This window comes from Rhinopithecus roxellana, chromosome 21, assembly GCF_007565055.1.
Source record: "Rhinopithecus roxellana isolate Shanxi Qingling chromosome 21, ASM756505v1, whole genome shotgun sequence".
In the NCBI taxonomy this organism is placed as follows: domain Eukaryota; kingdom Metazoa; phylum Chordata; class Mammalia; order Primates; family Cercopithecidae; genus Rhinopithecus; species Rhinopithecus roxellana.
The window spans coordinates 6052485-6068908 of record NC_044569.1 but is presented as its reverse complement, the minus strand read 5'-3'; the positions used below and the strand labels follow the sequence as shown (position 1 = coordinate 6068908).

Here is a 16424-nt window from a genome sequence, read left to right as displayed (position 1 = left end):
ACAGTGGCTCACGCCTATAATCCTAGCACCCTGGGAGGCCAAGGCAGGAAGATTGCTTCAGCCCAGGAGTTTGAGACCAGCCTGGGCAACATGGTGAAACCCAGTCTCTACCAAAATAAAAAAGCAAGTGTGGCAGCATCTGTAGTCCCAGCTACTTGGGAGGCTGAGGGAAGAGGATGCCACGAGCCTGGGAAACATCAGTTGCAATGAGCCGAGATCACACCACTCTCCAGCCTGGACAACAGAGCAAGACTCCATCTCCATTTTTTTTAAATTATAAAGTTATGTAATAAATTTTTTTAAAAAAATGTTTAAAGATGTTCAATGCAATCATATTTATAACAGAGAAAACTGGTAACAGCCTCGATGTCCTAAAACTGGTTTTAAAAAAATAACAATATAACCATAGAATAGAATGTTCTACAGTCCAGAAGTGGGATTTTGGAGAATATTTAAATCACATGAAAAATGTTCATGAAAGAATGCTAAGCTTCTTAAAAAGTACATAAATTACTTTCTAATTAATCAATAAACCTGGAATCTACTAACCTACTAATCATCTCTAGCAGTGAGATCATAGATAATTTCAGGGATTTTTATTTTCTTCCTTTTTTCCCTATTTCCTAATTCTCTTCAGTACACATGTAATCAGCAAAAGACGACGTTATTTGTTCCACAGATACCGCCAGGAGCAGCTACCCCAAGACAGGCCTCGCAGCTTGGGTCCTGACAATGTGCTGCTGCTGAGAGCTGTGGACAGAGCAGACAGGGCCCGGACCAGGACAGTCTCTCTAGAGGTCTTCACCTCCTCAAACATAACTTGACCAGCCCCATGCCAGGCTAGCCTGCAGATCAAATGTCACAAAGGCTTAGAAATGCCCTGCAACATGTGGGACGCTCAGTAGTATCTGCACAGGGGTCAGCATCCATCCCAGCGGCTGGGGGTGGCTCCAGAGCTGTGAGGGACACGCTTTCCTGCCTGTTACTGTGGACCAGTCTGCAAAGAGCTGACTGTCCTGCTAGACTCATGATACGTGCATCTCTTGGGTACTCCCTTTAGGTCCCACAATCTCGAAGATTTAGCTTGTCCAAGGTAGACAACATTTCATAGGATGTACAAGTCAATACGCATGATTCATTTACCTATACCCCATGGAGCAAAACAGAGACTCGGCCGGGCGCAGTGGCTCACACCTATAATCCCAGCACTTCGGGAGGCTGAGGCCAGCAGATCACTTGAGGTAATGAGTGTGAAACCAGCTTGGCCACCATGACGAAACCCCATCTCTACTAAAATACAAAAAATAGCTAGGTGTAGGGGTGCATGCCTGTAATCCCAGCTACTCGATTTAGGAGGCACAAGAATCGCTTGAACGTGGGAGGCAGAGGTTGCAATGAGCTGAGATGGATTGCACCACTGTACTCCAGCCTGGGTAATAAAGGGAGACTCTATCTAAGAAAAAAAAAAAGGAGACTCTTAAAGATGGGATAACTTTTTTTCATTTTTAAAGAAACTGTAGGCCACGTGCGGTGGCTCACGTTTGTAATCCCAGCACTTTGGGAGGCCGAGGGGGGCAGAACATGAGGTCAGGAGATCGACACCATCCTGGCTAATAGGGTCAAACCCTGTCTCTACTAAAAATACAAAAAAATTAGGCAAGAGTGGTGTCACACGCATGTAATCCCAGCTACTCGGGAGGCTGAGGCAGGAGAATGGCATGAACCCGGGAGGCAGAGCTTGCAGTGAGCTGAGATTGTGCCACAGAACTCTAGCCTGGGCAAGAGAGTGAGACTCCGTCTCAAAAAAAAAAAACCATAAAGAAAGAAACTATAGCGCTCTTTGTCCTGGGATGAACTGGATCCTCCCCAGTGAAGAGACAGCTGGCAGGGCATTACCAGCACACACCCCCAGACCCAGGCGGTTAGCTGCTCCCAGGAACCGGGCAGTCACACTCCACCAGGCTACATCCCGAGATGCCACGGGGAGGCTGAGGGAAGTGGTTTTAAGGACCAGTGCAGAAGAAATATCTGGCAATACCAACACTCCTACTGATTGTTGCTTTGTCTTTCTCTCAAGGAACTCAAGGGATAAGGTGGGTAGAGACAAAGTTGCCATGGTCCAGTCCTCAAAACCGAGGCTCTTGCCACAGGCAAGACGGGCAGAGAGCAGAGATTCGGGTTAAAAACAGGGGAGGGAGTTGGAGAGGGAGGTCCACAGCGGAGAGGCAAGAAGGACGAAACCCTGAACTTGCCAGCTGGATAGAGTCCCAGTGGGACCTGTATGGGAAGAAGAGGAGAATGGTACCCTGCCAGCAAGTGGTCCCAGATGAAGAATTCCTGACCCAGGCCCCACCTCATTTAGGTCCAGAGGCAGATCCCAGAACCTGGAGCCATACTGCCTAAGCTGACCCACCCTTTACTCACACGGTGGCTGACTCTGGGCAATGTCTTGATGTCTCTGTAACATGGGGATGGCAGGAGGACCCACGTCACAGGGCCGCTGTGAGGATTAGATTAGTGAATCAGTACATGGCAGCCCTCAGAACAGAGCCTGGCACACAGGAGAGGCTACAGGAGCACTTGGAGCTGCTGTTATTATTATCTGCCCACGTGCCCTGGTTACAGGTCAGGAAGCCCTTCGGAAAGCAGCCTGGCCTCCTACAGCCTCTCCAGCGTCTGCCTTCGGAAGCAGAGACTTTCCAACGGAAGTTCCCTTGCAGCTCTGTGCACAGGTTGCTGGTCCCGCGGGCCACAGACTCAGAACAATGCCTGGCTGTGCATTGGCAGCCCAGCCCTCTTCTGGAGAATCCCAGCAGCCAGGCGGCAGCACACAGGAAGCCACACAATGTGGCAGAAAGCCCGCCCTTCTACAAACCCCAGAGGCAGGAAGTCGAAGCACATCTGCACAAAGTGTCCTCCTGGCACCTGGTGTGGAGGACGGCTAGCCAGGGTGAGTAGGAAGGATCTCTTTCTCTCAAGGCCTACCTTTGGGAGATTCTCTAGGTCCTCTTAGGAACAGAGCAGATGAGGGCACACACACGTCACTCACACCCACCCCCTTCCCTACCTTAACGCCACTCAGTCGTCCAGTCCCCAAGTCCCATCCACAAAGAGAAGAGCAAATCATTTGGCAGGGGACCCTGGTATGAGGCGGCTTTGTAACACGAGCCGTGTGTCCGCAAACAACTAGGGCAAGATCATTAAGTTCATTACACCTGTCACTCTGCCAGCTGAGCTTCCAAATTGCCCAGATGAAAGTACATTATGCCCAAGGAGTGCCACCCAGGCCCTCCCAGGCCAGTAAGGCTTATCTATCGCAGACAATTTGTTCTCAGTGTCTGCACCTGCAGAAATAACACAACTGTAAACAGCCTGAAACTTGGCTTTGAGATACTTTAGGCCCTGGGCAGCTAAGAACAAAGTTGAGGTCTCCTGGGAAGAAGCTAGGTGCCTGCTTTCCCCGCTCAGAGGAAGAACGGGAGTGTGGACCAGAGGTGGGGCCAGCACAGGGGAGAAGGCGGAGCAGCCTAGCAAAATAAAGGACACAGAGTTGCTCCTTGGATTCCACTGCCCTGCAGTAGAGCCAAAAATAAAAGCAAGGCACATCCTTTTCATTTCCGAACCGAGCATTCTAGGCGGCAGGCAGAGGCCCTCTGCGCAGCTGCCTGCACACCAGGCCCATGAGCGGCGCCCAGCCGGCCGGCCGCCGGCTGCAGAGTGCGTTTGCAGTGCAAGTGTGTTGCAGACAGCGGTAATTTATTTATCCCTGTCATGTAACATTAACAATCTGTCTGGAGCTTGGCAAGCACCAACTTGCACTGTCACATAAACTGTCTGACAAACTTAAAGTTTCGTAAATGCTTCTCTGTTTCCAGCAGACAATAAAGCATCCTTTAAAAAAAAAAAAAAAAAGTTGTCATCTTTTCTGTTCCTTTTCTCTCTTCCTCTTCCAAAAAAAAAAAAAAGGAAGAAAAAGAAAAAAGCCAACAACAAAAGAACCCATGCAAACAGAAATGATCCCTCAGCAGGACTCTTAACCCTGAACCGCTCGACATTTTTCCGATGCCAAGTAAATGAGTAAATAAATGGATGGGGGGAGTGACGTTGTAGGAGACGGTTGAGAAGGGGGTGCAGAGGAAAATCTGCAAAACAAAAGTACAGTCATTAAAAATTAATAAAGGGTGTGGACATCCAGACCCCACCCCCGTCTGCTCATGGGGATTGAGCCAGGCGTTCTGTGTCCTCGTTAAGTGGAGTCTGGCAGGCTGCCGGAGTGTTAGTGGGTTCTGGGAATGCCAATATATTAACCAGAGGACTTTTTGCATACCCTTTAGAGTTTTTATTCTAGAAAAGTCAACCATTTGGCACAGTGCAGCATTATTTTTGTCCGGGAAAGCTCGCAGCTGCCAATCAAGGGAGAAATTATATCTATGTTCTTTGTAATCTCCAAGACCTATCTGGAAAACAAGCTTGGTGGAAAGAAAAGTCTTCACAAAAACAGCTTAAAAGGCCAAAGTACCATTTTTAGTGGGAACTCAAAGAAAAGCAACCCATTCTTAAATCACACGGATATGTGACAACACAGACATCATTTTCAATTCCTCCTGTGATGGAAAAAAAAAAGACATTAACTGGAAATTCAAACCCAATATTTTCAGAGTGATTGATAGTACAGGTACTAGCTTCAGTCCTTTCCTTGCCTAACAACGAAGCAAACAATGCCCCCAAAAAAAATCTCCCTAAAAAGTGGCAGGTCTTGTGGCCTAAATTTTCAAATAGGCAGAACCTTTGCATGTCTATTTTGAAACTTAAGATTCACCTCCCATGCACACCCATAATATAGGTCAAGATGTAATTCTAGACTAACACAGTTCATGTAGGCAGAACGTCTCTTTGACATCAGAAAATAATGGCTTCCAGGAGATTTTTTTTCTGAGACCTAAAAAAAGGAAGACACAGAGGGAGATACGGAAGGAGACACAGAGGAAGGAAGGAAGGAAAGAATAATTTTGGACTACATAGCGATTTTGCCGCTATCCATGTGCCCCTAGGCATTCCGTTAAATATTTCCAAAAATTTTTCCAGGTTAAAATAGTATGCTCTTCTTTTACACTGTTTTATCACTTCTTGAGTGATAACTTATTTTTCCTTCTCTATTAACTCTTACACAGAAAGGACACATCATAGAGACTGGATAAGCCCAGATTCCAAAGAAAGATGAGAAGAAACATGGCAAGGACTACCAGAAAGATCAGAGCAGTCCACAATTGCAAGAATCCTGCCCGGAGCCCTGAGGTGGCTTTGGTTTTACGTGATGACGTAGAGCAGTCACCTCCCACACACCAGCACAAGGAGACTTTATGCTGGCTACATGCAAAGAGGTCAGGAGCTCAGGGGTCTCCGCTGGACTGCCTGCCAGAAACTACCCACAAGGAGCAAAAGTGACTCTCCTCTGACGGTGTTTCCCTATCAGACAGGGAGGTTACCCCTGCGGCAGCCCAGAGGAAAAACAGAGCGTCCCAGGAGCTGTGAGGCTGATCTGCCAGGCTGCTAAGTCAACCAAGACTACAGCACAGTCCCAAACTGTAAACACCTCTGCAGACGGGCCCTTGCTCTCCGCGTGCCAGGCAAGAAAACTATTCTTAGAACACTGTCAGCAGTTGGGGGAAAATAAATATTTGTCTATGTATGTATATATTCCAGTGGGAGTGGGGTGGGGTGGAGGAGTCTCAAATAATGTCCCAACAAATGGGCACAAAATCCCTTAATAAGCAGCTGGCACTGGCTGTGTTCCACTGCAGGGCTGTGGTCTTGCAATCCAAGCCCACGAGAGGATTCAAGAGGCAGCCCTGAAAACCTGCCGGGAAGAGTCTTCTCCAATGTAAATACAAACCTACACGAACCAGGACCACGGCCAACAATGGCAAGCCCTTCCAAGGGTAACAGCAGAACGTTAAGAAATTAGAGAGGTCTTTTAAAACAAGGGAGGAAGGTAGCTGCAATTCCATTACAGCAAATCCCTTACTGGCATTTACATTCCCAGCCCTAATTCCTAACAGTGTGTTCAATGTCAATAGCAAAATGAAGCTCTTAAAAAGAATTAAGCTTTCAAAGATCATAAGGAAGTTAGCCCCCTGTTTTAAAAAGCACTGCTTAGAAAGGTCCATCAAATAACATTTCAAGGGTTGATGGGAAACCAAGTATAATTCAATAAATATACATGGGTAATACTCAGATGTCCTCATTTGTCTATGTAATGACTCAGATTTGACACTACGATCCTTAACTGAACACAAAGACTGTATTCCAGAACTGTGCAGAGTACAAAGGCAGAGTTACAGCTGACAATACACTCGAGTTAAAGATTAGAAAGACAATGCTCATACACAGAATTCAGACATGACTTGATGCAATGGCAGTCTCCCTGTGCAGACTTTGCAGAACCTTCTCTGTCATTCAATACTCAGTCCTGAAGCTCTAGGGCAGATACAGAGAGGAGGATGCCATTCTTGGCTAGCCAAACCGGCAGAAAGGGCCGTTTTTAAAGGGAAGCTTCCCAGCACTAGCCCTTTGAGAAGGCACCAACCCCTATACCAGCCACAGGACCCTCTTTTTGAGAGTCAATGCTGCTCACCATCTCTATCCACCTCTACTGCAAATAACTTCCTAATACAAGCGCTCAGAACCCACATTCTGTACGGCTACTCTTACCTCACATCCCACAATGCCTGACACATAGTAGGCCCTCAATAAATACGTATTGCAAGGATAATTAACATCTAGAAAGCAGCGCTGGTCCAGGGATGAGAAGATGCCAAAATAATTAGAAAAGAGAAAAAGAGAAGGGAACAGACCAGGACACAGAGAAAAAGAAAAGAAGTAAATCAAAATTATCCAATTCTAGCTAATTAAAAAATTTCGGGGGGGAAATAAAAATTACGCTAGTTCATGTGGCTAAGGGCACACAGCAATCATTCCTGTGCCGGGCAGAGCTAAGGAGCCCTGCTTGCTTTAAAGAGCTTCTAGCTGCCCTGACTGGCGACGAGGTGTCCCTCCAGGTAGGTGACCCAAGAACACGGTGCCCTCGGATGCGCCTTCTCCCGGTGCCGCCCACCCACCACGCGTCCCTGTCGTCCTGAAAACCTCTGCCTCATCGGGAAACCCCCTCCTTTTCCAATTTAAAAAAAAAAAAAAGTTTAAAAACAAGCAAATGCCCTCTCCGCCACGACAGCGATTTAACCTAAGCCGAGCCCACTGTCTTCCACCGGTGTACTCACAGGGCGCGCCCCCAGGCCCACCGGGCAGGGGTCCCGAGGAAGCCTCCTAAAGGCTGCGCAGGGCAGACCCCTTCACAAAGACAAGTGCCGGGCCGGGCTGGGTGCTCGTCGCTTCCTGTTTATTCCACGGTGAGGGGCAGAAAGAAATTCAACACACGCCTGCTTCCTCCGGGGCTCTGAGACCCAGCCTAAGTGCAACAGCAGCCGCCCGAGACAATCGACTTCCCAGCCAATGCCGGGAGCTCCGGGCGGTCCCGCGACCGACGTCAACGCGCGCGGGGGGACCCGGGGGGACGCCGGGTGAAGCGGGCCCGAGGGGTCGGGGGGCGGGGAGCGCGCGGTGCAGGATGCGGGACTGAGGGGCTGCGGGGCTTGGCCCGCCCCTCCTTCCCGCAAACTCCCCGGCCAGGTCCTGCAGGATCTTCCCGCTTCCCGCTGACCTCCAGTCCCCGCCCGCCGCGGCTCGCCGAGGCCTAGGGGCTCCGAGACACTTGGGGCTGCCACCCGCGCGCCCATCCTGGGCTCCAGGCGGTGCAGAATTCACGCTTGCAACCGCGGGTCACCCGCGCCCCAGGGCACCGGGAATCAGAAAACTGGGTGGGGGTCGGCGAGGTCCCTCCACCGGCGCAACCCCCGCGGGCCAGCGCCGGACCCCCGCCGTGCCCACGGACGAGCCCACCCGGACGCAGCCTCACAGACCTCGCGCGCTCGGCGCCCGGCTGCTCCCTCCGGCCCCCGCCGACGGCGCAGGCTCGCGGACGTCCAGTTCCCAAAGCGTCCGGTCCCCGAGTCTCCCGCCCCCCTCGGCCACCCCTCCCTCCGGAGCGCAGCGGTGAACTTGGGCCAGAAACCGCGACCACGGCGGCCACCTCGGGTCCGCACTCACCTGGGCCGCCCCCCGGGAGCGGAGGCGGGGACTGCCCGCAGTGCGGCTCCGCGGCCCCCGGCCCTGTCGGCCAGGGGGAGGGGCGCGGTGCGGGGCGCGGCAGGGGGCGCGCGGCGGGCCGGCGGGGAGCGCGGCGCGCCGGGGTTCTTTAAGAGCTGAGGACCTCACCCCCGGGCCTCCCCCGCGCTCCCCGCCCAGCTGCCACTTTCCCAGGCACCCGCAGCCTGTCTGGCGGCGGCGGCGGCAGAGGCGGCGGCTCCTCCGCGGCTTGCAGGGGATCCCCGGCCGGCCGCGGCGGCGCGAGGGGCGGGCAGGGCCAACGCACTCGCCTGCTAGTCCCGCCGGGCCCGGTCCGCAGCCTCAGCGCGGGGAGACAGGGGACGCGGCGCCGCGGCCGCCGGGGAGTGTCCCGCCTCCAGTCGCCGCCGTCTGTCTCCAGCCGTGACTGCGCGCCGCGGCTGTGTCTGTCTCCAACTCCTCCAGTCTCTCCTCCTCCTTCCCACTCCGCGGCGGGGACCCGGGCCGCCGGGCTGAGGCTCGGGGGTGCCCGGCGCACAAGCCACGCTGACCCCTGCTGGGGGCGGGCCCGGAGGCCGGGGGTGGGCAGTGGGGGAGGTGCGCGGGCGCGGAGGCCGCGGGACCCCGGGCTGCACTCCCGCCCAGGGCTCGGGCCCGCGTGGCGCGCGCCCACCGCCGGCCGCACGGGGAACTCCAAGTCGAGCGCGGAGTCCGCGGCAGGGGTGCCCGGAGGAGCCGGCTTGCCGCCCGCAGGCCGGGGCTGTCTCGGGAGGCTGAGGGCGCGTTCGAGCACAGACTACCTCGCGGACTGCGTGTGCACCACGGGCCTCGGGACCTCGGGCAGCCAGCCGCCTTGAGATGCGTAGTCGGGCTGCAGGACACTTAGTAGGACGGGCCAGTGCTGCGGGAGTCTTGCGGAGCTTGAGGCGCCTCCGGACCCCACCTGGTCGCCCTCTTAGTATCTCGTCCTCTTTAAAGGAAATGGCTCCTACCCAGAAGGTCAGATGGAATCTTCGCGCTGTGACCCTTTCTCCTTGAAGGACCTACATCTGTGAAGACCATTTGAGACTTGACCTCCTCCACCTGAGTGCAGACAATATGCCATTTTGTTCAGAAGTACACGGATTGCCCCCAGCCAACCCTACCATGTTTGATGGGGGATTGGTTACAGCCAGAGCATATGGGCATTTTAACCCAATTTTATTATAGTCACCAAAATTAACCCCCTGCAGACATAGCAAAACACTCCACTAAGCAGGGGTTTCAGGCTGGGTTGAAGACAGATGCAGCTGATTAAAGGAGTGAACGTTTTCAACTGTCCCCACGCCCCCAAAAAGGTTGTCCAGCTCATATTTCCATAATATCAGAGAAATTAACTTTTGAAACCTACGTTTTGTCTAATTTGTCAGTGACTTTTTACTTAGTGAAATGTTGGCGGAATTCAGCTTCCCTTAAGCCCTCAGCTCTCAGCTGTGGTGGTAATTGCCGCTAGCCTTTGATCAGTGCTCACAGGTGATGTAATAACAACTACCATTCATGGAGAGCTCTGTGCTAAGCGCTTTACATGGATTGTCTGATTGAGTCCTCACAATAACTAGGAGCTATTACTTCTCCATTTTACACATGAGGAAGTTGAGGCTAGAAGGATTTACTAATTTGTCCTCAGACCACAAAGAGATGGTTTTACATCCCTAACTAGCTGCACAGAAAGCTGGGAGCTGAACCAGCATGCCATACCGCCACCTACCTACAGCAGCGCTGACAGAAGTTCTTCAGCTCAGCCAGCAAACCAGCCAGCATCTGCCCTGTGCCCGGCACTGAGCCCGCTCCAGCTGGAAATGCCCAGATCCTGGTCTAATTGAGAAGCTTGTAGCAGGGGAACTTTGAACCTGGCTGCCTGAGTAAACTTTTTAAATGAGCAATAAGCTGATAAGTGCTTCACACAGGTTATCCTAATCTGACAAGCATGTACCTAGTTTATATTTAATGTCCACAAATGCGAAACTCACATGCTTTGGGGTTGGAGAAACTGCTCTTGCCCTCTTCAGGTAGAAAAAGAAATGACTTTTTCCATCTAAACACCCCATGGACAATGAAGAAGAAAGTTTTTTCCAAAACCACAAAACAATGTCTTCTATTTCATTGGCACATAATTTCTCTGTGTCTGACTTAACCCCGTTAAATCGAGGCTGAATTTTAAAATCATAATCTCAATTTCTACCGTTTGTGATGAATCTCAATCTCATGTTGCCCTTGTTGCTTTGTTTATAAATAGAAACTGCAGCTCTGTATTTCTATTTCTAGAAAATATGGGAGGGACCTGTCCCTGTGTTTTCTTTTTTTTTTTTTTTTTTTTTTTTTTTTGAGGTGGTGTCTCGCTCTGCCACCCAGGCTGGAATGCAATGGTGCGACCTCAGCTCACTGCAAGCTCCGCCTCCCGGGTTCACACCATTCTCCTGCCTCAGCCTCCCGAGTAGCTGGGACCACAGGTGCCCGCCACCACACCCGGATAATTTTTTGTATTTTTAATAGAGACGGGGTTTGACCGTGTTAGCCTGGATGGTCTCGATCTCCTGACCTTGTGATCTGCCCACCTCAGCCTCCCAAAGTGCTGGGATTACAGGCGTGAGCCACTGCACCTGGCCTGTCCCTGTGTTTTCTACTCAGTCCTCCCTGTATTTGTTTTCCACCTCAGCTCTTCCCTCGCACACCGTTCCAGACACACACACTCTCCCTATAGCAATGGAAGAGTTCGAGGTACTTAGATGCATGTTTGCTCTCTGTAAAATGCAGCACAATTCTTTATCGGCTTCATCCTGACCATTCACTCCTTCCAAGGGCCCAGATCGAAGCTCAGGAGAGTAGAGACTTTGTTTTGCTCCGTTGGTGGAGAACTCGGACCCCAATGCACAGAACAGTGCCTGACACGAGGGGCTCAAAGGGTTTTTTGGAATGAATGGCACCTTAGGATTGGGATAGACGAGTAAACAATATTGAGGTAAACATTACTAAAATTGGGTGGAAATCAACTGAAATTGGCTTCAAAGAGTGGGAGGTGAAAAAGATTCTTTTTCACTGTCAATCCCTTGCAGCCTATCTCATGTCAATTATACCCTGGCCATACTTAGTCCATAGAAGTTTGCTAGTCAGTCATCTAAGGAGACATAGAAAAGGCAAACATGAGCGAATGTTGAGAAAAAGTGAATTTGAGGGCCAAGTGACCTCAAGTTGAATGTGAATCTGAGAATACAATTTTGTTTCTTGGATCTCATGCATAACATTTAGATGGAATTTATCCAAAATGATTCATCCTATTCCTTGTACTCTTTAATTTAACTGAGAAATAGAAGGAAATGAGAAAGATAAGTTTCATGTGGGTAATTCTGGTCCTGGAGAAGTGGGAGCCCCGCTCTAGATTCTCAGGACCAGAATCTACGACAAGCAGCACCCAGACCAAGGGTTCTGTCCCTGAGCCTTGATGACGTCTCCTGTGCGTTTTGCCCCAACACGCAGCATCGCCACACCTCAGCATCTCTCTGCACACTGGAGGTAATAGTTCCTACTTCATGGGGTCTTCTGTGACACTGGCCATGTCCCCATCTGCATACCCATCCCCTCCCTGGGATCCTGTGGCCCCCGCTGCTCTGGGACCCAACCTCGTTTACTTCCTTTGGGATTAGGTTGAAAATCACACAGGATGGAAAGAGAAGTGTTCTGCAGGCAACCTCTGCTCTCAGCCTCACTGCACGACTTTCTCCTTGAGCAAAAGCCATAGCACCTGCTCTCTCCTTAGGGGCCGGGGAGTAAAGACAAAGGGAAAACACAGCAAGAAAGAAAGAAATGTGTGACCTCGAAGACGATCCAGCCAGACATATCTGTGTATGGTATCTACACATTACATCAGTGAAAAATGATGATGCCTCCTGGGCTGTGACATAGGTACTGTCAGATCTCTCACAAATATTACGGTACCTAAAGGTTCTCCAGCCCTGCACAGACCTGCCACATCTCAGTCTTTACAGCCACAGCACTAACTGTCCTGTTGCCAAGGTGGCCCCCAAGTCCCCTGTACCCCACAGAACATCCCAGGGTGGCTGAGTCTTCCCTGAGCTCTGGGTCTCTGAGGCTGCAGTGACGGCAGCTGGCGTGAGGTGGCCTCTGAGGCCTCCCTTCTGAGTTCTCCATTTCTCCCTGACTCACAGTTCAGTCGGCTTCCTACTGGGATATAAATTGCCAGCTAGTTAAGTGTTGAGCAAGGTACCTGGCCCAAAAGGTAAATAAATAAATGTTTATTTACTTTTCAATAAATCTTAACTTCCTTCGGTCCTTTTCACTGCCTTACAAGCAAGGACAAGCTCTAGTGACTTTACACTATGTCCGCTGAGCCCTGCAGGTCCCATGCTTCCCAGAATTCCTTCCCTGCAAGGTTCCAGGTCCAGTTGGCTACAGAGAAAGTTGTGTGAGACTTGGAAGGAGGAAGGCAAGTCACCCTCTGCAGTGTCTTGTGGGGTTCCAGGTGCGGTGAAGCCCTCAGGCCTCCTTTACCTGAGGTCCCCTTGTCCCCACTGGGCCTCCCCCCGAAGCATCCCCAGTCCCGGGTGAGGAATGTGAGAAGGGCACCTGTGGAGAAGGACACCCTCCTTGTCCTCAGGTCACCGGCATCCCTGAGGTTGACGAAGCATGAGACGTCCCGGGCTGCCCTGTCCTCATGGGCTCCAGGTGTCCCTGTGAGTGCAGTTTGTCCTTACTCTGCCTGTGGGCCTGCCAGTCCCAGGGCCACGGCCTCCCACGGCTTCTCACCAGCCACAGCGACCTATCATAAATCCCTGGTCCCAGGCTGCTTTCAGAGGCTCCACTTTTTCATCAAACATTGAGAGAGGCAGGATCATGTGCCTCTGCATCTCCCTGTCCCGCTGAAGAGGGGTCATTTGTAGAGAGCATAGCAATGTGGCTTTTCTTACAGGAACGCGCTCCATAAGAAAAGGGCGAATTCCTTGAAAAGTTCCCTTACAGAAGAAGATACTTAAGTAGCCAACAAACATGGGAAGAGGCGCTCAGTTTGCACTGAACTCACGAAATAGCACACCCACTAGAATGGCTGAGGTTGAAAACAGTGACAATTGGAAACATTCACCAGGGCAAGGAGTCAGTAGAACCTGCATCCCAGCAATTCTCCTCCTACAAAGGCACAAGAGGACTGAGGGCAGACGTCCTACAAACGGCACCCACAAGGAACTTCATGCTGACTTGCTCAAATGCAAGAGAAAAAAACTGGAAGTAACCCGAATGTCCATTAGGGGATAAAAAATAAATAAATTTTGGTACTCCCATATAATGGAAGATTACAGAGTAGTTTAAAAACTATGAAACTAACGAGCAGTGATGTTGAGCTTTTTAAAATATGCTTGTTGGCCACGCGTGTCTTCTTTTGAAAAGTGTCTGTTCCTGTCCTTTGCCCAGTTTTTAATTGGGTTACTTATTTTTTTCTTGTAAATTTGCCATTATCCTCAGCAAACTAACGCGGGAACAGAAAACCAAACACCTCATGTTCTCACTTATACGTGGGAGCTGAACAATGAGAACACATAGACACAGGGAGGGGAATGACATACACACTGGGGTCTGTCGGGAGAGCGGGGGCGGGGGTGGTGGGAACAGCCTCGGGTTAAATAGCTAATGCATGCCGGGATTAATACCTAGGTGACGGGTTGATGGGTGCAGCAAACCACCATGGCACACGTTTACCTATGTAACAAACATGCATGTCCTACACACGGACCCCGGAACTTAAAATAAAATAATTTTTTTTAAACCTGTGAAACTGCTGGCATACACAACATGGATAAATGTCACAAAAACTTATTTGAGTGACAGAATTCAGGTGCAAAAGAATAGTACCATATGTTTGTGTTTGTGTGATGTTCCAAAACAGGAGATACCAACTGACGAAGAAGGAAGTTCAATCTGTGGCCACTCGGGATGGTAGTGGGTGGGAAGGGGCAAGAGAGCGTCTGGGGGAGAGGGACGTGATCTGTCTTCATCTAGTGTGGTTGCAGGGGTATATGCAGATGTAAAAATTCACTAACTGTATGTGAACTTCATATACATTTATATTATACACCACGTTTTTAAGGTTTTGCAAAAAGGGAACTCTTGGATGTGGGAGGACTTTGTAAGGTGGGGTCACTCAGCAGCAGAGTCAGCTCTCTCAGGCGGGGAAAAGCAGAGAGGCAGTCTGCCCACTGGATGAGACTCCCCAGACACCTCACAGGCCTCCCTCCCTCCACAGGGAAGGGCTCAGCTCACGCCCCTGGGCTGAATGAAGTGCCGCTGAGGAGGGCCTGAAGCTCATAGTCCGCAGACACTCACACTGCACTGAGACTTTAAACCGCATGTTTCCACTCCATTCCTTGACACACCTTTGGAAGCTGCCTGTGGCATTCTTTAACCTCGTTCCACCTGGAAAGGTGGGGACACATAGTGAGACTTTAGGCCTGAGTCACAGATTCTGCCTCAGGAATTTCTCTGCTCTGTCCAGTTCAGCCTGCAAGACTTAAGAACCTCATGTTCCGTTTAAGGTGTGAACTATTTGTTGGGCAGTCCGTTAGATGGCAATGATTAAATTAAATGCTTGAAGTAAAAAGGGTAAAGTGCTGTTGGTGGGAGTGTACATTAGTTCAGCCATCGTGGAAGACAGAGTGGTGATTGCTCAAAGACCTAAAGACAGAAATACCATTCAACCCAGCAATCCCATTACTGGGCATGTACACAAGGGACTATAAATCATTCTATTATGGCCGGGCGCGGTGGCTCAAGCCTGTAATCCCAGCACTTTGGGAGGCCGAGAAGGCGGATCACGAGGTCAGGAGATCGAGACCATCCTGGCTAAAACGGTGAAACCCCATCTCTACTAAAAAATACAAAAAACTAGCTGGGCGAGGTGGCGACGCCTGTAGTCCCAGCTACTCGGCAGGCTGAGGCAGGAGAATGGCGTAAACCCGGGAGGTGGAGCTTGCAGTGAGCTGAGATCCGGCCACTGCACTCCAGCCCGGGCCACAGAGCGAGACTCCGTCTCAAAAAAAAAAAAAAAAAAAAAAAATTCATTCTATTATGAAGACACATACATATGTATGTTCACTGCAGCACCATTCATAATAGCAAAGACATGGAGTCAACCTAAATGCCCATCAGTGGTAGACTGGACGAAGGAAATGTGGTGCATACACACCACGGAATACTGTGCAGCCATAAAAAAGAAAGAGATCATGTCCTTTGGGGATGTGGATGGAGCTGGAGGCCATCATCCTTAGAAAACTAACACAGAAACAGGAAACCAAATGCTGAATGTTCCCACTTATACGTCGAAGCTCAATGATGAGCACACATGGACACATGGACACATGGACACACGGACACATGGAGGGGAACAGCACACACGGACACACGGACACACGGACACATGGAGGGGAACAGCACACACGGACACACGGACACATGGACACATGGACACATGGAGGGGAACAGCACACACGGACACACGGACACACGGACACATGGACACACGGACACACGGACACATGGACACACGGACACACGGACACATGGAGGGGAACAGCACACACGGACACACGGACACACGGACACATGGAGGGGAACAGCACACACGGACACACGGACACATGGACACATGGACACACGGACACACGGACACACGGACACATGGAGGGGAACAGCACACACGGACACACAGACACACGGACACATGGAGGGGAACAGCACACACGGACACACGGACACACGGACACATGGAGGGGAACAGCACACACGGACACACGGACACATGGACACATGGACACATGGAGGGGAACAGCACACACGGACACACGGACACACGGACACATGGACACACGGACACACGGACACATGGACACACGGACACACGGACACATGGAGGGGAACAGCACACACGGACACACGGACACACGGACACATGGAGGGGAACAGCACACACGGACACACACAGGACACATGGACACATGGACACACGGACACACGGACACACGGACACATGGAGGGGAACAGCACACACGGACACACAGACACACGGACACATGGAGGGGAACAGCACACACGGACACACGGACACACAGACACATGGAGGGGAACAGCACACACGGACACACAGACACACGGACACATGGAGGGGAACAGCACACACGGACACACGGACACACGGACACATG

At 51.1% G+C, this 16424-nt stretch overlaps 1 protein-coding gene across 5 annotated transcripts in view; it reads right to left on the bottom strand.

Moving 5' to 3' along the window:
- Positions 1-8507, bottom strand: part of LDLRAD4 (low density lipoprotein receptor class A domain containing 4) — a 432818-nt gene extending 424311 nt beyond the window's left edge. For 2 of the 5 annotated variants that reach the window (XM_030925764.1, XM_030925770.1), the window contains exon 1: positions 7278-7517. The gene's annotated coding sequence lies outside the window, so the exon portion shown is untranslated. Of the gene's footprint in view, positions 1-7277; positions 7518-7976; positions 8009-8163; positions 8319-8488 lie in introns of those variants that run through there. The other 3 variants (XM_030925766.1, XM_030925765.1, XM_030925767.1) reach the window with 3 other exon arrangements.
- Positions 8508-16424: the final 7917 nt, after the last annotated feature.